At 46.2% G+C, this 21,243-nt stretch overlaps 1 protein-coding gene across 7 annotated transcripts in view; it reads right to left on the bottom strand.

The window, feature by feature from the left end:
* Positions 1-21,112, bottom strand: part of LOC109853572 (ephrin type-B receptor 1-B) — a 94,532-nt gene extending 73,420 nt beyond the window's left edge. For 4 of the 7 annotated variants that reach the window (XM_020425812.1, XM_020425813.1, XM_020425816.1 and 1 more), the window contains exon 1: positions 20,079-21,111. The gene's annotated coding sequence lies outside the window, so the exon portion shown is untranslated. Of the gene's footprint in view, positions 1-20,078 lie in introns of all 7 variants that reach the window. The other 3 variants (XM_020425810.1, XM_020425811.1, XM_020425814.1) reach the window with 1 other exon arrangement.
* Between the last annotated feature and the right edge of the window lie 131 nt (positions 21,113-21,243).

Here is a 21,243-nt window from a genome sequence, read left to right as displayed (position 1 = left end):
GCGTCGAATTCTTCTTTCTCCAATGTCGAAATATAATCCCGAGATAGAATAGGCACATTGCGCGCGCAGATCCGCCGTCCATCGCGCAATAAATGCCGTTTTTGTGCAAAACGGAATGCCGGCGCGCGGGTCGCTCGCTCGTTGCGCGCTCGCTCTTTTCGCTGCGCCCGTCATCGAGAATATAACCGCGGATACCGCACACACTGCGTATCGGAGCCGCTAACCTTGGATCCTCGAGGACGCAGGACGACGTGCAATATATCGTCCGTGCTCGCTCGCGCGCGCGCTCCGCTTTTTCTCCCGCGAAGAAGAAGCTCATAGAACGAGGGGATGGGAAGAGAGAAAGAGAGAGATCGTGTCACGCCAATTACGAGAAACATCGCTAGCGGGAAAAGGAGAGAGTCGACTAAAGGCGCATTCGCATCAATCGTCGATAAATCCTTTTCTTGGCAACGTAGTGAAAGAAGTTTTTTCCAAATGTGAAGAACTAGAATTGTTTCGTTCGTCAATTCAGCAGCTGCGAGTTTTTTTATGTTCCAATTAAAAACACCGTATTTTATGCCGCTGCCTCTTTATATAGCAAAACGAATCTTATTAAACAGATTCATTATTCTAATGAGACCGTAAGAACGATGTTGTTTATCTTGCTTCGTTCTCGAATGCGGAAATACATATATATAGTTGTAACTAGATACGATATTAATCAGTTTAACGACATGTATTGACAAGAACTCCGCGCGTTCGCTCCCAAACGCATAAATCACATCAAAAGAAACGCTCGGCACCGAAAGAAAGAACTTCCTCCGATGATTTATCGGTTTATCGCCCCTTCCGGAGAAGCATTTCGTTCTCGAAACTCAATCATATTATAACGCATCCGTACGTGCGCTCGCATATAGTATAAACGCACCTTTAGTAGAAGTAGAGGGTAGCAAAAGCCGCGGGAGAGACTTCGGCGACTCAGGTAGAACCATATAAGTCGGTTAGTGCGAAAGAGACACGAGGCGAGAGAAGACGAGGGAAGAGAAGGGACGAAGGAGCGAAACGGGCGAGAAGGACGGGGAGAAGAAAGGGGTAAGGGAAAGAGGGGAGGGGAGGGAAGAGTCGCCGGCCAGAGAGAAGAGATGCTGGAACGCGGCGCGCGGGAGAGAGAGAAAGAGGTAGGAAAGGACAGAAAAAGACCGAAGGAGCGACGAGGAGAGACGACGCGCGCTAGGCGGAGAACGAGGAGGAAACGAAAAAAGAAAGGATCGAGCTGCTCCCGACTCAGCGGCTCTCATATTTAATGATATACTCGGGCCGTGCCCGAGTCCCGCTAATGCACGGACACTACAATACGCTCCTCTCTCTTTCTCACTTCCTTTCTCTCTCCTTCTGTCCGCTATAAGGGACGCGTGCATGCGTGCACACTGCCGTGCGATTCTCCCGGCTGCTGCTTTTTCCATCGCGTTCTTCACTCACGGCGCGCCGAGGCGAGTTAACGAGCCATCGAAAGTTGCGTCTCTCCCTCTTCCTCTCTCTCTATCGTGCAAAGTAATACCAAGACGCATTATGTATTAATTTATGGATACGCGCGATTCGCGAAAAAGATCGATATCGCGAGTAGCGAATGGCTAAATCAGGCATAAAGAGAGAGAGAGGGAGAGAGAAAGAGAAAAAGAGAACGCACTTCGTACGCGAGATAACGGGCGATTGCGATCGAAGGATCCTCTCTCGCACGCTGTTCCCTTGTTTCGAGACGGTGTTGCACGCTCTCGTAACGATTATTCTTATATTTATCTCGATAATTATTAATTATTATGTACCGCGAGATATACTTCGTGCGGTCGACTCGCGCACCGAATTAACGGTATATTATACGCGAGCGAGACAGACATCTCGCACACCTTGAACGGGATTCGAGGGTGACCTTCGAGCACCACCCCGAATACTTTCCTTCCGCGCAATTTCGCGCCCAGTATAGTGGACTTTACGTCCCTTTCTTCTCTCGTGTGCCCTTTCCTGCGACTTCCTTCGGCCTTTGCCTTTTTCGGCACTCCGCAATGTAACGGCCTCCCGGAATGAATAATCCGGACAATGAATACGTATATGTGTGTGTGTGTGTGTGTGTGTGCATGTGCGAAACGCACTTTGGACAATAATTAATCGAGGGCTGAAAATAGTCGGTTTATTCCGCGGCGCACGAATTTTTAATTACCAGAAAAAGCAAATCAGTTTTATTTCCCCGGCTATTTTGTCTCTTCCGCGTCATATAGCTTTCCTCCAATTAAGAGAATCGACAATCGGATTCTATCAAAATCCGACAAATCGTACCTTTTAAACTCTCTCTTTCGGAACATCCGGATGAGTGCGTGCCGTACGTTTCACAAACTCGCGTTTCGTTTCTGGCGTGAAAAGAAATAAATCGGCTTGTTGCAATGTCACAACGGAGAGATTGGCGTTTAATTAACCAGGAAAACGAGTTTGCGCAACACGGAAATCGAGGGAAACGAGATAACGAAAGAATCGCATCCACGCACACACCAGCAATTTTTGCGGTTTAAGCTTCGTCAAACGCGCTCGCGATGCAACATGGTTTTGCGTATCTGTACATTTTCTTCAAAGGATATGTCAATTTACCACATCGAGTAAAAATACGGAGTTTCGATCAGAGAACGTGTAACGCAAGGAACGTGAAAAAAAAAAAAACAACATTAAAATAGTCTAGTTATGAAACATTTGCAAATAAGTTTCATGCCTCATAATTCCAGAATAAGCGCAGAGATATACCAGAGATTTCTCTCATTGATTAGTGCGCGTGTCTGCTTCTCTCGCGTGCGCGCGTTTAAGGAAGAAATGCTGGAAAGAGAAAGACAAGTAATTGTAACGGCAACGCACTACACGGGACTGCACTTTGGCGCTGGCCGAGAGGGATGGAATTTCGAAAATAGACCGAGTCACCAGGGAGTGATCGTGTATACGTGGTTCGAATTGTCTCTGGTCATATACGGATGTACGTGTGTGTATATGTGCGTACACAGTTGCACGGTTTTCTGTCCCAGGAGCACTATAAAAGACACTTTTAACGTGTATCCAGGAAGCCGATGCATCTGTAACCGCCGAAGTTGCGATCAAAAAAAAAAAAAAAAAAAAAAAATCAATGCGGCGGCGGCAGCGGCGACGAAGCGACGGGTGGTGTGAGATAAACTCAAAAATATCCGGCGGCAAATGTAATTCATTAACGTTTAATTTCAATTATGAAAATATTATCCCATTTATTCGGCGTGTTTTTAATTTTAAACAACCCCTCGAATAATTGCGCGTTGTTACGCAGAAGGTTATTGTATTATTGCAGGAAATAAATTTCAAGTATTTGCTGTGTGGAATTACATTGATGCGCGCGGTGAAATTTTTGAAGATGAAAATTCGACGCGTTATTCAAAGACCCTAGGATTTTTTTTTTAGTTTTTTAAATAACAACAATACGCACGTATCGTTCGTCGCGCGCGTGGCAATTCCACGCTTTTTCTCTGCTTCTTCGTCCGCTTCATTAAAGCACAAACGAAAGCAAAGACACCCCGATCGTCGAAGATCGTAACTCGCGGACTCGTCGCGGCGGCGCGTTACGACTGTAACGTCGGCCGAATATGGTTTTTACGACTCTTACCGAGACTTTTACGAGTCGTGTGTCGTGCCTCCACGATTTTTCTCGCCGCTGCGCGCATCATTCGCCGTTTGTTTTCGTTGCTCGTTTCTCTATGCTCTCTCTCTCTCTCTCTCTCTCTTTCGCGGCCATCCAAATTTCCTATGTATTACACATGTACGAGATAGGTATTTTATATACTGAGCAGTCTCTGGTATCAAATTCCGAAGTCACGTATCTCCGAGAACACGAAAATACGGACAACATAATAAAGAATATTTTATTGTCTCATTTTTATTGCGGAAACAACGATTTTATGATAGAACTCGTTTTATCTACACTGGTGTAGTTTTTGTTCGTTTTCCTCCCGGTAACAGTACTTGTTATTCACCGCTTGGATTGACATGAGAGAGATTTCTTTCGAAATATTCACCAACTTCTCGTAGGAAGCGCGCGAGAGAAACGAAAAACCGCGGATCGCGAGAGCGACGATGCGCATCATCGCGCCCGAGGCGAGGAAAAAAGGGGAGAGTCCTTTAGCACGTAGAAACTTCGCCTCGTAACCACGAGGACACCGTGTCGCACAATGGCGGACTGTTTTACATACGAGATTACAGTGCGACGCGTGACACGTACATACACGCTTTGCTACGTGCGCGACATTGTCATTACGTTTTATTAAGTTCCACTCGTTACTCGGATCGAGAGACAAATTATTAGTTCGTGCGACTCCGAGAGACCTCTTCGGGGTGAGTTCACATTCTTTTCTTTTATGGGACATTTCAACTTGCGTGAAAGGGGAAAACAAAGTTAATATCGTCGTCCACCGAAATGTCGCATCTCACGCGACGAGGAGGAAGGGAGGAAGAGAGGGAAAAGTGCGCGATCCGTTCGAACGGCCGAAGAGATTACGCTAACTCGAGAGGTGTGGCCGCGAGAAGGTATCTTTCTCGCGCGCCACATCCGTTCATTTTTCATTCAGTCTCAATAATTGGTACATTCGCGCCACGGCTCCTCGGCGCACGTATTATCGAGGCACTAACGTCGGAACGAGCAATACTAATGACTCCGAGCCGAGGCGAAAATGAAAGAAAACAAAAAAAACAAGATAAAATAACCGTCACGTACATACGTCTAGAATTATAACAGAATTATAAAGTTACGCGCGTAATTACCATTACCGGCTCCGGCGGAGAGCGACAATTAGCGATTTCGCCATACGGCGCGCGTCTTCTCTGATGACTCGTCCCTGGCGGTATATCGAGAAAAATCGCACTCTTCAATCGGAGATAGAGAGAGATAAGCGATTTTCTGAGAAGAAGATGTAATCGAGCGAGAAAAACCAACGTAATTTCATCGGATAATTTATAATTTTATTATTATTTCTGTCCCTGCCTCGTTAATTCGATGACAATGGACGACCGTCGTTACCGCTGATTCGTATCTTCGGACGGGCATTTCTCGGTTGGGCATTAATATTGATTTACGAACCTCGGCGATTGTCCGCCCGTAAAAAAAAAATTAAGATAACAATTATCTCGTTCTCTTCGTTGAGCGAAAGGATCCCCTCGAATGGATCTTTTCTCGATGCGACACCGATCGTGTTCGGGTAACGCGCGCGCTGCCCAAAAAGAAGCGGTTTTTCGGGTGATAATCTCGGGCCTTCGGACTTTGTGTGTGACAAGGCCTCTCTCGCACGTACCGATATATACGGGGGACAGCTGTGGATCCGCCGGCACATTGGCGATGCCTGGAAATATTCAGGGGCACTTAACGCTATCTACAAAGGCTAATGTAGCCGCCCGATAGGGAGAGAGGCGGGGGATGTCTTCGTATATATTCACAGACGACCGGAGGAAAGAGGAAAAGGGGAGGGAAAACACGCACAAGCGGCGCGCGCGCTCTTCTCTTCGTACGCACGCTCCTGATTTCTCAATTTTCGAGAGGATCCACTCGGACGCCGATTAAGCGTTTCAACTTGCGGGTCGAAACACGTACAAAGGATCCCCGTCTGCCGAGGCAAAACCGCTAATTAAGAATTTGTACTGATGATTTGATGCGATGCGCCAGATATAGACTCTCGTCTGAATAAGTAACACACATTAACAGTCATTGAAACATCAGCGATCGGCGAGCGACACGAATTATGAATTTGCGCGTACATAATTTCTCGGGGAAATTCGACGTTGATAAAAAACAAAAACAAAGCGCAATTTGTGATTATTTTTATAATATAAATGTGCAACGTGCTCCACTTTGTAAAAGTAAATTTTTCATATAAAACCGAAGAGAGATAAATAAAATAAAGAGCACGCTGAAGTATAATTGTTGTTCAATAAAAAAAATATCAGAGCGGATATTAAATAAATTGGTATTTTTCCCCCGTTTTCATCAGAGGCAAAAGCGCGAGGGGAAGCTGCGCGCGTTACATACATATGTAACGCGTGCAAAACGCGAGTGATTTCGGGAAACAGCCTCCAGCGAATTTAATCCCCTGAATTATTCGTTATAAATAACGAAGAGGCAGCGGTTTTACGGGCTATAAAGTTCTTACATTGTCGACGCGCGCGCGTGCGAGCGAGCGAGTCGCGAATAACCTCGTTATGAAATATCGGTACCAATTATTTATGACAAATAAATCATCGGCAAATAATTCTTTTTTATGGAAAATGTCGCGTACTCGCTTGGCGCGATCGCGCGCGCGGCTTTCACGCCTACGTGCGGAATCGAGGCGCGCACAATGATAATATAACGACGTTCATAAATCATCTTTAACGAAGCATCGAAGAGATTTCTTCGATGCGCGAAACGCGAATCGCGCGCAATAATTATTAAACAAATAGGAGAGAGAAAGAGACGCGAGCGTGTAGTACCGTTAGTACGATAAGAGATGCGACATGCATATTTAAACAGCGTCGAGAGATGTGTGTGTTTTCTGCTCGCGTACAAATATACGCGCTATATATTTTTTCTTTCATGTTTCTTTGAACACGACCGACGAGGCCTGAAATCATTAACCTTTCCAAAGAGCCGAGCCTTGACGATGAGTGGCCAACTATATCGCAATCATCGGAAGGCTCCGTTCGGGCTTATCAGATACCGGAAGAAGGAGAAGGGAGGGGAAGAAACCGCGCAAAGGTCGCCTTCGAGGAGGAAATTCAGTATAAATGCGCTTTTTTTAAATTACCTCTCTTCGGACGTTGACTTAACCCACTTTTGCGAAGCTCGCAGATAAAAGGCAAAAAAGATGAGAGCGCAATACCGCGGTCAATCCGGCAAATTCTATTTTTTTGTTTTTTCTGACGAACTGCTTTCTCTCTCTCTCTCTCTCTCTCTCTCTCTTTCCTCTATCTTTCTCCTTCACTCAGTGCCTCTTATCTCTCGCAACGTTAATGATAATAAACGCGATAAAAGTCCGACTCGTGTTCCATCGATTCTCGGTATTTATTAAATAACACCGCGTCAAGATGCTCGATACAAAAGACTGAATCACCATTTCTGAGAAAATCTCGTGGCAATGATAGATATCAATCTCTCACACAACCGACAACGCGAGGAGTTTGATGAACCAAAGATCGATAATCACTGTTGTTAAATCGCTATTGTTCGACGGGATAATAAAAAGGGTAATCTCCATCTTGACAAATTCTAATTGTGAATATTTTCCGTTTGCAATTTATGCGCGCCCGTATATACGTACATTCTCACTTCGCTTTTCTATCTCGCGATGACGAGCTTCGCACGTATCGTAACCTTTTTAACATAGAAATGACGTTGTCACAGTCAATAAAAAAAATACGATTTAGCGATTAACTCGATCCTTTCACTCTTTTTAGCATTCGCGCGTCTGAATATATATATATTATATTATATTATATTACGTTTTATTTTCACCTATTGATTCCCTCGTACTTAATTAGTAAGAGATAACACGCAGCAATATATAGAAATGGTCTGAGACTGTTCGCGAGGAATGTTACAGCGCGCCGGAAGAGACACGCTGCGAGTTTCGCGCGATCGATAATCGTGAATGTATCCCGTGTTAATCGCGGCTCCGATGTTACGGCACCGTAGCGTTTCTCTCTCAGCAGGAGAACGTTACACTGCAGGACGGCTCGATCCACCCCAACGAGCTCTCCAAATTGTGCGGACAAATTGACCCGCCCTCTCTTTATTTTCGATCGGCTTTTACACGGAGCGGATGGCACAGGGCTTTCAAAACGACGTAGCGAGGTGTCGTCGAATCGACACGATCTCCGAGAAGGGAGGAGAGACGGAAAGAGACCCCAGGTGTGCTTCACGTCGGGGCATAAAGGGCCTACGATGCGATATATACACTTCGAAAAGCTTCTATCTAAGCGCGAGGTATTTCCGGACGCGCGCGCCGAGCGACCTACTGACAAAGGAAAACGATCCGCTTTGCCGGGAAAGTTTGCACGCTTTATAAAACGAGGTATTTTTCTCTCTCACACACACACACACATACACCGATCGGTCAGGCAGGTGACGAACGCCCGGTGATTGGTTAAACACCGTGAAATTTCGGCCGAAAAATCGCTCGATATTCTCTCGCTGAAAAGACGCTCCCGTTGCGTCTCTCTTTTCCCCGAATGCCCACCGACCGTTTATTCCGATCCGATGCTTTTTCATCAGCTGCATCACGTACCGCATTGACCTTTGATTTCTGTATACAGAGTCGCGTGAATCCCTTTTTTAAAACGGACTAATTTATTTCTCAGAGCAGAATAACGTGGTAACCTGAGCGTTTTATTGAGCCGGATCAAAAGTCAAAAAGGCAAAAGGAGCAATATATAAATTCATACACATCATCCCGTTTCGGACAAATTTGTAGCCATTCTATTTTTTCTCACACACACGCACACATACAAAACATACGATTAATAAAATAAATACGCGAAAATATACGAAATAACATCGTAGTTAAATTTCGAGCAAAATGGGTAGCTCGTTGCGAGAAGTTCGATTTATCGCGCTCGCGGTGGGAGGAGTCTCCGTTCTCTGATTACCAGGTGGTATTCCATAATGAACGGTATCTTTGCCGATCCCCGGTCGTTTGTTCGGCGTTTCGGAATCCCGTCGCAGCTGCGCGCGCTCGCACGTCAAATATTTAGCCAAGGATTCTCCCGAGGCAGCGGAGAAGACGCGCGCGGTCCAAACGCCGCGGAGAGAAAGAGAAAATAAGCGAACGCGAGGAGAAGCTGACACACATCAGAGATCGTGCGCGATCATAAAAAGGATAAGCGAGGACGGGACATCGAAAACCTTCGGATCGTTCTGCGAGATCCTTTCATCGTTACACGGCGCAAACTAGGAGCTGACGGCGGGGCAAAGATCTCGAGCAAACATACATGCGGCGAGAACCCCGGGACCCGATGTCGTAAAGATCGATTAACGTGTCGTTTGATCCGTAAATTTACACAATTCCAGGCTGCGGAGCAACGGACGGACGGTACGCGAAAAGAGAACGAACGGAGATTCTTTGGAGCGCGCGCTACACACGGCGGCGAATAATGAAAAACGAGCGCGCTCTTCTTTTCTTTTTTTATCGATCGCAAAAATAATCGCGGCGCGATTCTACATGAAAAAGAGACGTCCCCCGTTCACGTCGCGAATTCCCCCGTTCGAGCGGATGTTCTTATGGTAAATATTTACGCGCGAAATTACAGGGTATTAAGACGCGAGAGAGTCGACGTAAATTGGAGTCTCGTCCTCGAGCCATTTCATGAAGACGCGCGACGCTCGTCCTTTTTCTCGAAAATCGCGTGTTACAAAAAAGAATAAAAAAAGAGAGAGAGAGAGAGAAGACGGAGAGAACAGGATATCGAGAAACTGGAGGAAAAGGCACAAAATTAATCGCAGGTGCCTGTCGGACGACGAGGTAGAGATTAACCTCGACCCGAATCTTTTGATCCTCTCGACGAGATAACCGTACGCGCGCGCGCGCGCGAGGAAGAGGTCGACAGGAGGAGAACGAAGAGGAGGACGACGAAGAGGTGGACGCGAGAGAGGAAAGAAGCACTAGTTCTAACGGTTTCCTACCATCTCGTGTGTGCCACCGCGTCCCTCTCGCGCGCAGTCCTTCATCAAAATGCGGCACGCTGTCGTCATTCTTCAATATCTATTTGCCACTGAACAGTTAGACCGCGACTATCGGCCTATTGGCGCGCTGCTATTAACGTAGACGGCATAAATAGGTAGCCGTTTAAATCTTTCTGGTTCAACGGCTGTGCTCTCTAGCGCGCGCGCGTTCTCCGGAAGAAGATCTTTTCATTGGAAAATTCAGAAAAAAAAGAGAGAAACGTGCGCACTCGCGCGATAAAGCTCTCAAGCTTCGAAAGCTTGGCTTTACGAAGGACCGCGCCGCCGAGGCAGATTCATGATTTATGAAGGCTCCGGCCTAATGTCACGCGCTTCTGATCGCGATTAATAGGACGATAAACCTTCAGGCAAAACGTCAAGTCGAGATTGCTATTTCAGTTTGTAATACGCGAAGTATAAGTAATATCGTGACGCGCGTGAGATTCCGCGCGAGATTTTTAACGATTATTGTAAATAACGGTGAATTCTGAAACTTTTTGTCGCCGCATCGGTTTTATACGGTTTGCGCCTTTTTTTACAAAACAATTGAAAAAATAAAAAATAAAACCGCACACAGAAGCGTGATCAATATTGTCCTCTCTATCTCCGAGTAGCTTTTTACCTCCCCGAGCGTAGACACAAATATTTCCACACGCGAGAGTAATAAAAGTTGAACTTTCGCGTTTAATCGTCGCCGCGTCGCGATGTTAAACGAAACGAGTTGCCGTGTATGTTCCGACGCGAAAATACCTCTCCCGTACGTCGTATAGGAAATGCCGCGTACCACGGCAGGCGGCCCAGGCATCCATATGTGCGTGCGTGCGTGGCAGGAGAGAGAACAGGTAGGGATAATCCGGTCTCTGCGTCTGTGTGGGGTGTGATGGTGGTATGGGGTGTGTGCACGCGCGCGAGTGCAGCGTCGGCGCATTCCCGGCGAGCGAAGGGCGAAGAAGTAAGCAGGCACAGGACGACTGAGAGCACAATGGGCCGAAAACCGGAAAGAGGTACGCCCACTTCCCAAAAAATGGCCCGTCGCCATAGTGAGAAAACGAAGAAAAAAAAACTCAGGGAAGAGAAAAGAAACGCAGCCATATGCGCGTCACAAGACACGGGCAAGAAAGGTTTTAGAGAAGAGAGAGAGAGAGAGAGAGAGAGAAGGAGAAGAGAGCCCACGACCATTGGCCAGATTCCCATGAAACTCGAGCAGAGGATGAAGGCGGCGAAACTACACCATTCAACGGCGAGCCGTCAACAAGAAAATAAACTTAGATCCCATTGCCCACCGGCTAACGAAATCCTGGCAATTACCGCCGGTAATTTGTCGCGTACAGCGCAGTGTGTTCCTCTGGCGCCGCTTTTCTCAGAAAGTGCCACTTCCGTTTTAACCCGCTCTCGCTTAGGCATAGATACACGTATCGCGTTACAAATTAGTATCAAAATTGGAATTTCCTCGTAGAAATGACAAATACACGCTTATATGTCCGATAATCTCTAATAAATAAACAAATCGTCACCCAATTTTGAACAACTTTTTATGTTCCGCGATATTTATGGCGATTGTATCCGAACGATGATGTATGAAAAAAAAAAAAAAAATGTATGTAAAGAAGACTCGCGCGACTCTGTTACGTGCGTGGGGCGAACGATATCGATAATCGGAGCCAGACTTCTCCATTCGTCGCGACGGCTGCCACATTTATCTCCTCCGACACAGTGACAGTGCGAAATTTATTCTTCACCTACCACGAAAGAGCTCTCTCTCTCTCTCCTTCTCCCCTTCTAGAACCGCTATCGAATAATAATGCAACGCGAAAGGTTCTCCGTGAATCGGCGATCGGGATCTTAGCGAGAGACGAAAGTCGAATATCTTCTTTCGGTCGAATTTATCGCGAGATCGTTATTTTTCAGCTTTTACTTTAGGAGAGACGAACCCGCCGCTCGATCCATCGCTTCTAGACATCCCCAATTCCCGTTCCTATTTTCTCCCTGATTGATTTGTACAACACTCTTCTACGTCTTTAGAAAAAAAAAAATACAATAACGACGATTTATCTATTCGAGAAATAAAGTCGCCAAATGAGAGTAAAAAAAAAAAAAAATAATCCTACTAAATCTGACCGAGTAACTCTAACGATCGACCACCGTTTGTCCTTTCCATGCGTAAATCTGTCTCCAACAATACTCTTGATCACAGTAATCGTCGAAAGAGACGCGCGCGTGCCGATCGTTAAGGCAGAAAGCCACGTGGACACAATGAAGCCGCGGCGTTTACCCTTGCGAGAAATTCATGAGCGAAAGGAAGCACCGTTTTTCTTCCCTTCTCTCCCCCGTCGATCTTGCTCGCGCGTGGTGTGACGAATGACTATTTCGCAAAGACGCGATAACGATCGCTTTATCCCCCTCGGTGGTGCCGCGCGATGATCGAAGAGAAAGTGCGTAATGCCACGATGAATAACGAAGACAGGAGGCGGTCTATCGAAAAAATCGAAGATAACGTTCAACCGACGTCGTTTTTTTGTCGTTGTTGCTCGTCCAGGTAATGTATGTAAATGCGATCGCGACGGCCTCTCGCAAAGAATCCGCTTTATATAAAGCGCGCGAGAAACGCGCGTTGTAATAATCAGGTCGACGAAAACATTTGTCTTTCTCGCGGTCGATTTCGCAAATTAATATTGACGGAGTCGAATATATATTGTAAAAAGGCGGTCGCGTACGAACGTTTTAATTAAATCGACCACCCGATTAACCATCGAATTCCCAATAATTTCGCTGTCGACTTTGCGTCCGAGCGAACGTACACTACCTATATATAAACGTTATATATCGCGCACGATTACACGATAAAGTTTCTTACAGAATAGGTGGGGAGACCTTTCACCCCGCGGTGTCGCGATATCCACGACGAGGAGTTTCGCAAGTCGGCGCGGCTCGCGCGCGCGCGCGCGAGACTTGTACACTGTCGTAATTATTATTACCGTATCACACAGGTGCTCTCGATTACGCTGCCGATCGCCGCTCGATATCCTCCATCATGGAATCGATCGCCGTGTCGTTCCGCCGCACTCAAGGCGACTCGATTTCCATCTCGCGCGAGAGATAGAGAGAAACGCGGCCCGAACGAACACGACCGTAACTCAACGTCTCTCTCGAGTGTTTCGACATACACACACATATACTAGAACTGTATATAAAAATCGAAAAATTAGCACCTCTTTTTCTCTCCCGTGAGTAAAAATCGCGAATAAATCAAATTACGCAACGCCCAAGTTTTCGACTCTTCCTCTTTTACGGATCGTTAACGACAATATGTGTGCGTGTACGCATGGGAACGTAACGCGCCGAATATTTTGTAAGAGAAATTTGATATCGAAATCGAACATCATGAAAAATTGTGTACGTAATACACGCACGTCGCCGCAACACCGCCGGGAGTATTCGAGATAATCGCGGCAATCTATGTGCGTTGATCTCGACGAATATACATACATTTGTAATTTTTTTCAATGAAAACACGGTCGAGATCTCTCCGTGTAACGGAATTTATTATAATTCCCAGCGAGAGATAATTATCGATCCCGGCGTTGCTGCTTGTGCAAGCAGCGAACGTGTGTCGCTCAACGCGAAGGCGATAAGTCAGTTATAGTCCGCGGCAGATGTCACGGGTAATATGCAAATTAACCCGTGGATTTATAAAAATAAAAAAAATACAAAAAAAAAAATTCCAGTAGCCTTACCAGAATCTAGTATCGCGTGTAATTTGTATAGTCGAAGACGCTTTCGAGACGCTGCTTGGGTAAAACACGTCGTAGACCTCGCCGGCCTTCTTGTAAAGAGATAAGGTGACGTTTCTATTCGTCTCGTGTAAACGGCATTGAAGAAATCCACGGTATCAATCATCCCGCACAAAGATCTAACGATCATTCTCCAGCGCGCGCACTGAGATCACGCCGGACTCCGCAACGTGACGTACAATTTTAAACGATGAGGATTAGCAACATATCAGGATTGTAATTAATCGTTCGCGCGCTATCTGATGACTGTAACAAATGTATGGACGCGCGGCGATAGTGCTCGCACACGTATTGAATTGTAACTGTATTTTTTTTTTAACTCGCCATTGTAAGCCTTTCTTTTTGTTTCAAAATATCGGTATGCACGAGTTCACGCTGCTTTGACAAAAAATCCGCAATCGGATAAGAGAACGTTCTCACAAAGACATCTCGCGAAAATCGCTATTGGATGAGAGCAATCGAACATTTTTACATTCGTCTACTTACTCTCTTTCACGTGTCAGAAGAGTCAGAATTTTCGCAAAGTTCCGCAGTCAGTTAAAAAAATTCGCGATAGTAGGTTTTGAATTTTTCGCATCTCCTCAGAAAAAAAAAAAACACGCGATTGCTTTTCACCGACGATGATATATTATTGAGAAGAGAAAACTAGAAAGTATATTCATAAATATGTAAACACACTCGGCCAGATCAAGGCTGGCTGGGAAAAATTGAATTTTCACGGGCGCGCTCGCGTAGGAAGCGATGCGGCGCGCGACGCGACCTCGGAGAGATTCTATCTTATCCTCCTTCCTCGTAGTAGGTAGATATTTTCCGCGTCCGTTCGAAATAGAAACCCGGCGAATATAACGCAAACGTAATATCCCTCGAGATGCGTTGTACAATGCGCCCGAGCTACGTGGTCTCGTTCGTCGCCGGTCCACCGCCAGGTAACTCTAGAGGTTCTCTCTCACTCCCCCTCCCAGATGAGCAAGCGAGATTACGCGCTCGGGTGCAGCAGGACCTGTCGGCGTGGTTGGAAATGTAAAGCGAGATTATAATCAACCATGATGATGCATTTTCAAGTTTGTGAAACTTTCTCGACGTCCTTGTCGAGATCTTTTCGATATTTTCGGATAGTTTTTCGACTGTCTACGTAAAACGCGCGGAGATCTACGACCTTCAGAAATTCGAACAGAGAAAATAGAAAACTCAGACGATGCACAAATTGATAACGCGATTAACATCTACACATATAGAACTCCCCTGTAAATAAAAAATCGCGCATGTGTGTGTCGTGCAACAATGATCTTTCACAATTTTTAGTCGAAACGTACAACAACAACGTCGATTGACCCGAGGAATGCTGTTCTATTTGCATGTGCTCTCCCATGAGTTTTTCCCGATGCCAGAACAACTTTCCTTCTTCGGGCGAGTTCGGGAAGTTCAATTCGACCGCATGCTTTAATGTCGCGCCGGATTGACGCTTGTATATACGCGCGAGTTGCAGGTTTTCAAAGGACGAGCCAGGTGGCTGCACTACTTTCACTATACACGTCTACAGGTCCGCGCGCCGGGTGCGCTCGATCGAGCCACGACGACAACGACAACGACGACGACGACGACGACGTACGCGGCGCGACGCGTCCACGAGGGCCGACGAGGGAATCACTTTGTAACACTTTCACGATGCAATTACACGAGCTTGCGTGTGCGTGAGCGCGCGTCAACGAACGAGCGGAGTCAGCATACCGTGGCGCGCGCTGCACACATAGACGCGCCGATAGACACGCCGAGTGCGCGTCTCTAATAATACCAGTAATCATAATTAATTGCTCCGATCCACGCCGGGCGACGACGAGATTGCCTCTCAGGAGTGCGCGCCGCAGTGACGTACGGAGACTGTTCGCGACCTGGGGAATAATTTTCCGGAGCGTAAACACGACGCATGTAATTTTAAAGCGTTGGTTTTTTTTTTTATACAAATAGATGCGCGCCAAGAAAATTGTCGTGAGACAGATCGCGGGACAGATCTCGAATTACTTACTTCTGGGAGAGATCGAGAGTCGGAAACGAAATCGATACCGCCAAATATACAATACGTCCAATGACATTTCACCGAGTGACACACACGCTCCGCGTCTAATCTCGGATTATAACGTTAACTCTTTTCATTAAAGTAAAATGAGAGAGGAGTGGGGTAATATTTCGGATAACGTTTCGGATCCCCAAGTGCCTCCGGAGAGATGCCTATGAGACCCCTTGACAGCTGAAACTCGGAGCTTGGGTTTCATTAATTTGCACGCAGATTGCACCCCTCCCCCTTGTACGTACGTGGTAACGGGACGAGGAGGAGCAAGTGGAGAATAGAGATACGGGGAGGAGGAAGAAAGGGGGCAACGTGATATCTCTCGACGAGGTCCGCGATCGTTTTCGTCTAACGGTCCCGCCGACGATTATCGGGCGAGATCTTGACGACCGGATAGCATCGCGATAGCGGGGACAAACATCAAGGGATCCGTTCTCACGTTGCCGACAACACTTCTCCTTTCCTTTATCTCTTCCTCTCTCTCTCTTTCTCCCGTATACAATGCGTGCGACATGTGTGAAAGACGGTAGTCCGCGAGAAGAGAGACGACAAATTAGCTTTCATATATACGTTATACAGCAAATTGGCGCTAATAGTGACGAGCGAGAAAGAATGGGGTGGAAGAAGGGGTAGTCGCCGAAAATGGAATTACGCCCTAATGACGGGAAGCGGGTCGATTCGTTTATGAAATTGCGTAAGCTCTCTCGGAGTCACGCCGACTCGTATATAAATATACGCGTATGAGGGAAAACGAGAGACAAGTTGGCCCCCGTCTCTGTATTCTACGTGCATGCGCGATTAAATTCCCCTTCCCTCCTCTCCCCTTCCCAATGCGATGGCACCTTGGGATTTTAAATCGCCCGGATGCCGAGCTTTGTGTAATTATGCCGGTTACGTGTGTGTGCGGATTTAAAGACATTAGTTTAGCGAGCGCTCTCTGTGTTTTAATCCAATTTATCTGATCACAACATACACGAATTTATTTGCGCGTGCACACACACACACACACACACGCACGCACGCACGTTCGCTCAAATTATACCGGTTATATTCGCAAAATAAATACCTGAATGTGGAAATTCGCGTTAAAACAAATCGTAAAATACTGCTTTTTAAAATAAAAAAAATAAAAATAAAAAATAAAAAAAAAAACTATATAGAAAGGATTGAATGTTTTTGTTAACGCGGTGATAAATTTTTGCGCTTACGCAAATGCGAAACGGCAATGCTTGACCTCACTTCAGATTTTACCAATCTTGTTTTTTCTGCTGATTCGAACGTGGATCGCGAAGGGGCGTTTTTTCGATTGTCGCCGCCGCCGCCGAATCGATTGCGTGTGTGCGAGTGTGTAAAATCGCGAAACGAGGCCGCGCGACTAACGCGCCTGCGAATCAAGCGGAAACTGTTTTGAAACCGTCGTGTTTTATAAACGCGCGCGATATCGCTACACGCGAGCCACTAAATGTTGCGAATATAATGGTTAATAGGGGGGAGAGGAGAGAGGGGGGAGGGAAGGCTAATGGATGTAATACACTGGGTTTTGTTGCCATTTCGCGCAGTGTGTGTGCACACTTTCTTTGTTTAGCGCCCGCATCACTTTGGTTAACAAAAAGTGCATTTCGCAACTCGCCGAAACGAACCTTCGATCGTTACGCGTACGTGCGTTTTTATTCATCGAAGAATTTTCGATGGGGAAAAAAAAAATGGAAAAAATACTACAAATTGCTCCAATAAAACGTGTATTCAATCTGTAAATCAAAACTATCGGTTTATATAATCGTTTTAAAAACCCCGTTAAATAACTCGAGTAACAATCCGTCGAGGCGGATCGGCGTATATTTATCTGGTAAATAAAAATTTTACCTTTTCTGTATCTTCCCCACACAGTTAGATATCGTCGCGAAAGCAAATTGCACGACGCCGCGACGACACAGTCATTTTACCGTGAAATTTCAAATAAAGCGTCGCTCTAATGCGTCGCGGGGAGAATAACACAACCCGGCGCGGCGTGCGTTTGAAAGAGTTTGGTTCTAAAATACACGTCGTGCCGCTCACAATCGGCGGCGGGAAATCGTTATTGTTGTTACGATTCATTCAAGTCAAGTTTGAAAACGTAACTGCAAACTAAAAGGTAAACCCTGCGTGGCTATAGGATCTCGCGCGTTACCTGCCCTGGATCAACAACAGGTAGAATAGTGGAGGGTTAGGTGGCCCTTTTTTGCTCAATAGCATGGGCGAAGGATTACCACACCTACTATACCTAACTAAACGCTCACTGTCAACTGCGCGATAACGATCGATTCGCTCGCTGGCGTATTCGTGACGGTGGCGTGTCACGGAAAAATTTATTTCCCGAACCAATCTCGCGTCCTTAGAACTTTTACGACCGTTTCCGTCTTGTTCATCAGACGGGATCAACCATTCTCATCGAGCTATTTTCACGTATTAATTTGTCATTATTAGGATGATTTGTGTGAGATATAGAAGATGAATAGACATCGTTACATTGATACCTATAAATAGCGGAAAAAGTATCTCAAATTATTTTTTGCGTACACACACGCACGCAAAAAATAATTTAAATGCGAAATATAACCAAATTGACGTTCATATTTTTGCCAGATTCTACATCGAGTGTGTAAACGCAACACAAAAAAATACGGGTCGTAAAATACGAATAAAAAAACCGCAAAATGTCGAAAAAAAAAAAATGTAACAATCGAAGAAGGAAATCACCAAATCATACTGTTTGGCTGAGAATCTCGGGGAAAAAAAAGATACAAAAAAAAAGGAGATTTACAAACCTGTGAAAAAAAAAAGTTGAGAGAGATGGCCGGTAAACCCAAAAACCCACACTGTAAGCTGCCCCCACACGGAACCGTTTTTTTGACGTTTGACGGATTACGTAACGGAACAAGGAAGAAAATCCTGCTGGCGCGAGAGAGAAACAGACAGACAGACAGACAGACAGAAAAAGAGAAGGCGAAAGAGGAAACGATACGATCCGTCGTGACGAGTGTTTGCTCGCGTAAAATATTTGCGCGTAGAGTCGAGCTCAAACACGTCGGGCCTGTCATTTTCCGTGTGGTACACGCCGCGCGTATTTGTGAGCGTCGCGCTATGCCGAAGGCGCGTTCCTCGTCGCGTTTCGGCGCGTGCGAAAGCGCGCGCGTACAGCTTTTACGCTCGCGTCTGTGCACACACGCGCATTACTTATGCATACACACGCGTGTATATCGCGTGTCCCTGCGCCGACCTTCGCAGGGACCCTAAAACTTTCTTTGCATAACCGAAGGTATTAGACGCGTGTTTGTGTTCGGATATATTTTTACCGGAAAAATATGTTTTTACATTGCGAAACGCTCGGGATCTGCTTGTTATTCAATTATTCCACACTTTTAGAAGATTAAACAGATTGTAAGGTGCTATTCGTATTTTTTTTTTGTTTTACTAAGTTTTACATTTCTTACACGGACCTTATGCGGCCAATAGTTGCTGTCAACAATTGTTGTAAGTGTCAATATTGGTCAATAATATTAATTGATAATATCGATATCAGTTGATAATATTGCTCAAAGATTGTTGCAACCGGACAGAGTCGTAAACAAGTCGAAAGTTCGTGTTACAAACTTTCAATTTGTTTACGACTCTGTCCAGTACGATTAAAAATTCTCTTCAATATTAACAAACGGTTCATACTGACGATATTATTGACTGTCGATTTTTTTAAAATCGACGATGTTATATATAAATGTATCCGCAACAAGAAAATCAGAAAGCTGATTTAAATGAAATTGAGTCGTGAATTATTAAACGGGTGACGATTTCGCACGAAATTGTGGAGCAATTGATAACCGAATACGACGTATTGCAAGAAGAAATCAGATCGGATTAGATCAACTTTCGGTGCAGATTAAAGTACCTCGTAAAGAATTACGATAAGATCCGTGAGAAGAGGAGGTTCGTCGAACGCGCAATTTTACTCGTGCTCGCCTTAAACAAAGTGTTTTCCAGCGATTTTCACGGATTTTGTTTTTCATTTCAAGTCAAAAACTAAGGCGCGCGAGAAAAGACGCTGGTACTGGAATCTGCAAAGCGGCCGAACGAATGAGAGAGGCAAATTTAATGCCTTTCACCGTGATACCGATCGTTAATACCTCGCCGTTACACGAGTCGCCGTGTGGAGCATTCGCGAGAGTTGTCTTCCCCGCGTGCATCCACATTCTCGCATAACGGATCGCGCACACGAAATGCACTTCCTTGAAATTCTGATCTCTTCATTCCAAAATCGTCTCATCGTTTAAAATCGCAGGTTACAATCTTTATCGCGATTTTTTTAAAGAGCAGTGTATTATCGCGTACAAAGTAACTTAATTTATTTCAAATCGCGAGACAAAAAACCGACTTGGAAAAATTCACCCGTCGGAGATTCGCTCTTTCTCTCGACGGTTAAATCTCTTTCGGCATGAATGAGACACGGAAATAGAACATTGACACTCACCTATAGGCTGCACTCGCTCCGGGATCGACGTTCCGCTCCGAAACTGCCGCTCCGTAATCGCGCTGCACTCTCGATAAAAGCTCCCGATGCACTTGCACACACACGATACTTCTCCGCGCACGGTTGCCTCGAGGAGAAAGAAAGGGGCACGACGACGAACTGCGCGAATGTCGACGACGGTTTCGCGAAAAAAGGGGGACGATGACGGCCGGGTGTCACGGACAACGTGTGTCGTTTTTTCCTCAGAAGGGATGCGAGCGATGCCGACGCGATTCCGCCGAACAGTCCGTCACGGTCGATAGAGGTGCACGGACGAAAGCAAGCGCCATTTTATCCCGTGTACTCGCGGCAACGCGAAAGGTGGACGGTGCACCGCGCGCGCGACGCGACGGGGAGAGAGAGAGAGTGTACGCGGCTCCTCTCTCGCGTGCGCTGTCTCTCTTCGTCTATCCCTTGTTCGTTCGTTCGTTCTCTTTCACCACCGACGCGAATCGCTTCGCGAGCGCGAATACGCGGAGAAGAGAATCTCGGGGACAATTCTTCGGGGATACGGGGATACGAGCGAATAAATTTCGCGACGTTTTACGCGCACTGGATCATCACCACTTTCACACTCCGCAGAGGCTTCTCCACTGTACTGTACTGTGTCGCCGGCGCTGCGTGTACACGAGACAACTTCAGAGCGCTCGCGAAATCGGGGTAAAAATAAAAAAAAAAAACAAACTATCTCGTGTGTGATACTGTTCCGACGGTTGTTCGTCCGATCGAACTCCGTACTATGTCACTCGACACAGTCCGTTCCGTTGTCTCCCCGTCTGGTTCTTCTCTTTCTCCGTGTTGTGCTTGTTGTTTTTTTTTTTTCTTTCTGCTCTCAGTTTGTATTTTGCGAGACGCGCATACGATGGGTTCACGCGCCCGACAACCGTCATGTACAGCGATAGGCGACGAACTGAAGCGCTGAACGACGATGACGAGCGGTGGAGGTTGCCCGGCTGGTTTCCACCGCGTACCGCTATTCGGCCGTGTTACACTAGCGCCATCATCCGGGCTGCACCCTCGCTCGTGTGTGCGCGCCAGCCATTTTCTCTTCTCCTCTCTTCGCGTTCTTGCGCTTTCTCCCCTTCTTCTACGCCCGTTCGGTGCGTGCCCCTGAGGCCGTTGTTTC

This window comes from Pseudomyrmex gracilis, unplaced genomic scaffold (genome assembly GCF_002006095.1).
Source record: "Pseudomyrmex gracilis isolate BER0280 unplaced genomic scaffold, ASM200609v1 scaffold_50, whole genome shotgun sequence".
Lineage (NCBI taxonomy): Eukaryota > Metazoa > Arthropoda > Insecta > Hymenoptera > Formicidae > Pseudomyrmex > Pseudomyrmex gracilis.
The sequence above is the reverse complement of the archived record's forward strand: the minus strand, read 5'-3'. Positions and strand labels throughout refer to the sequence as shown.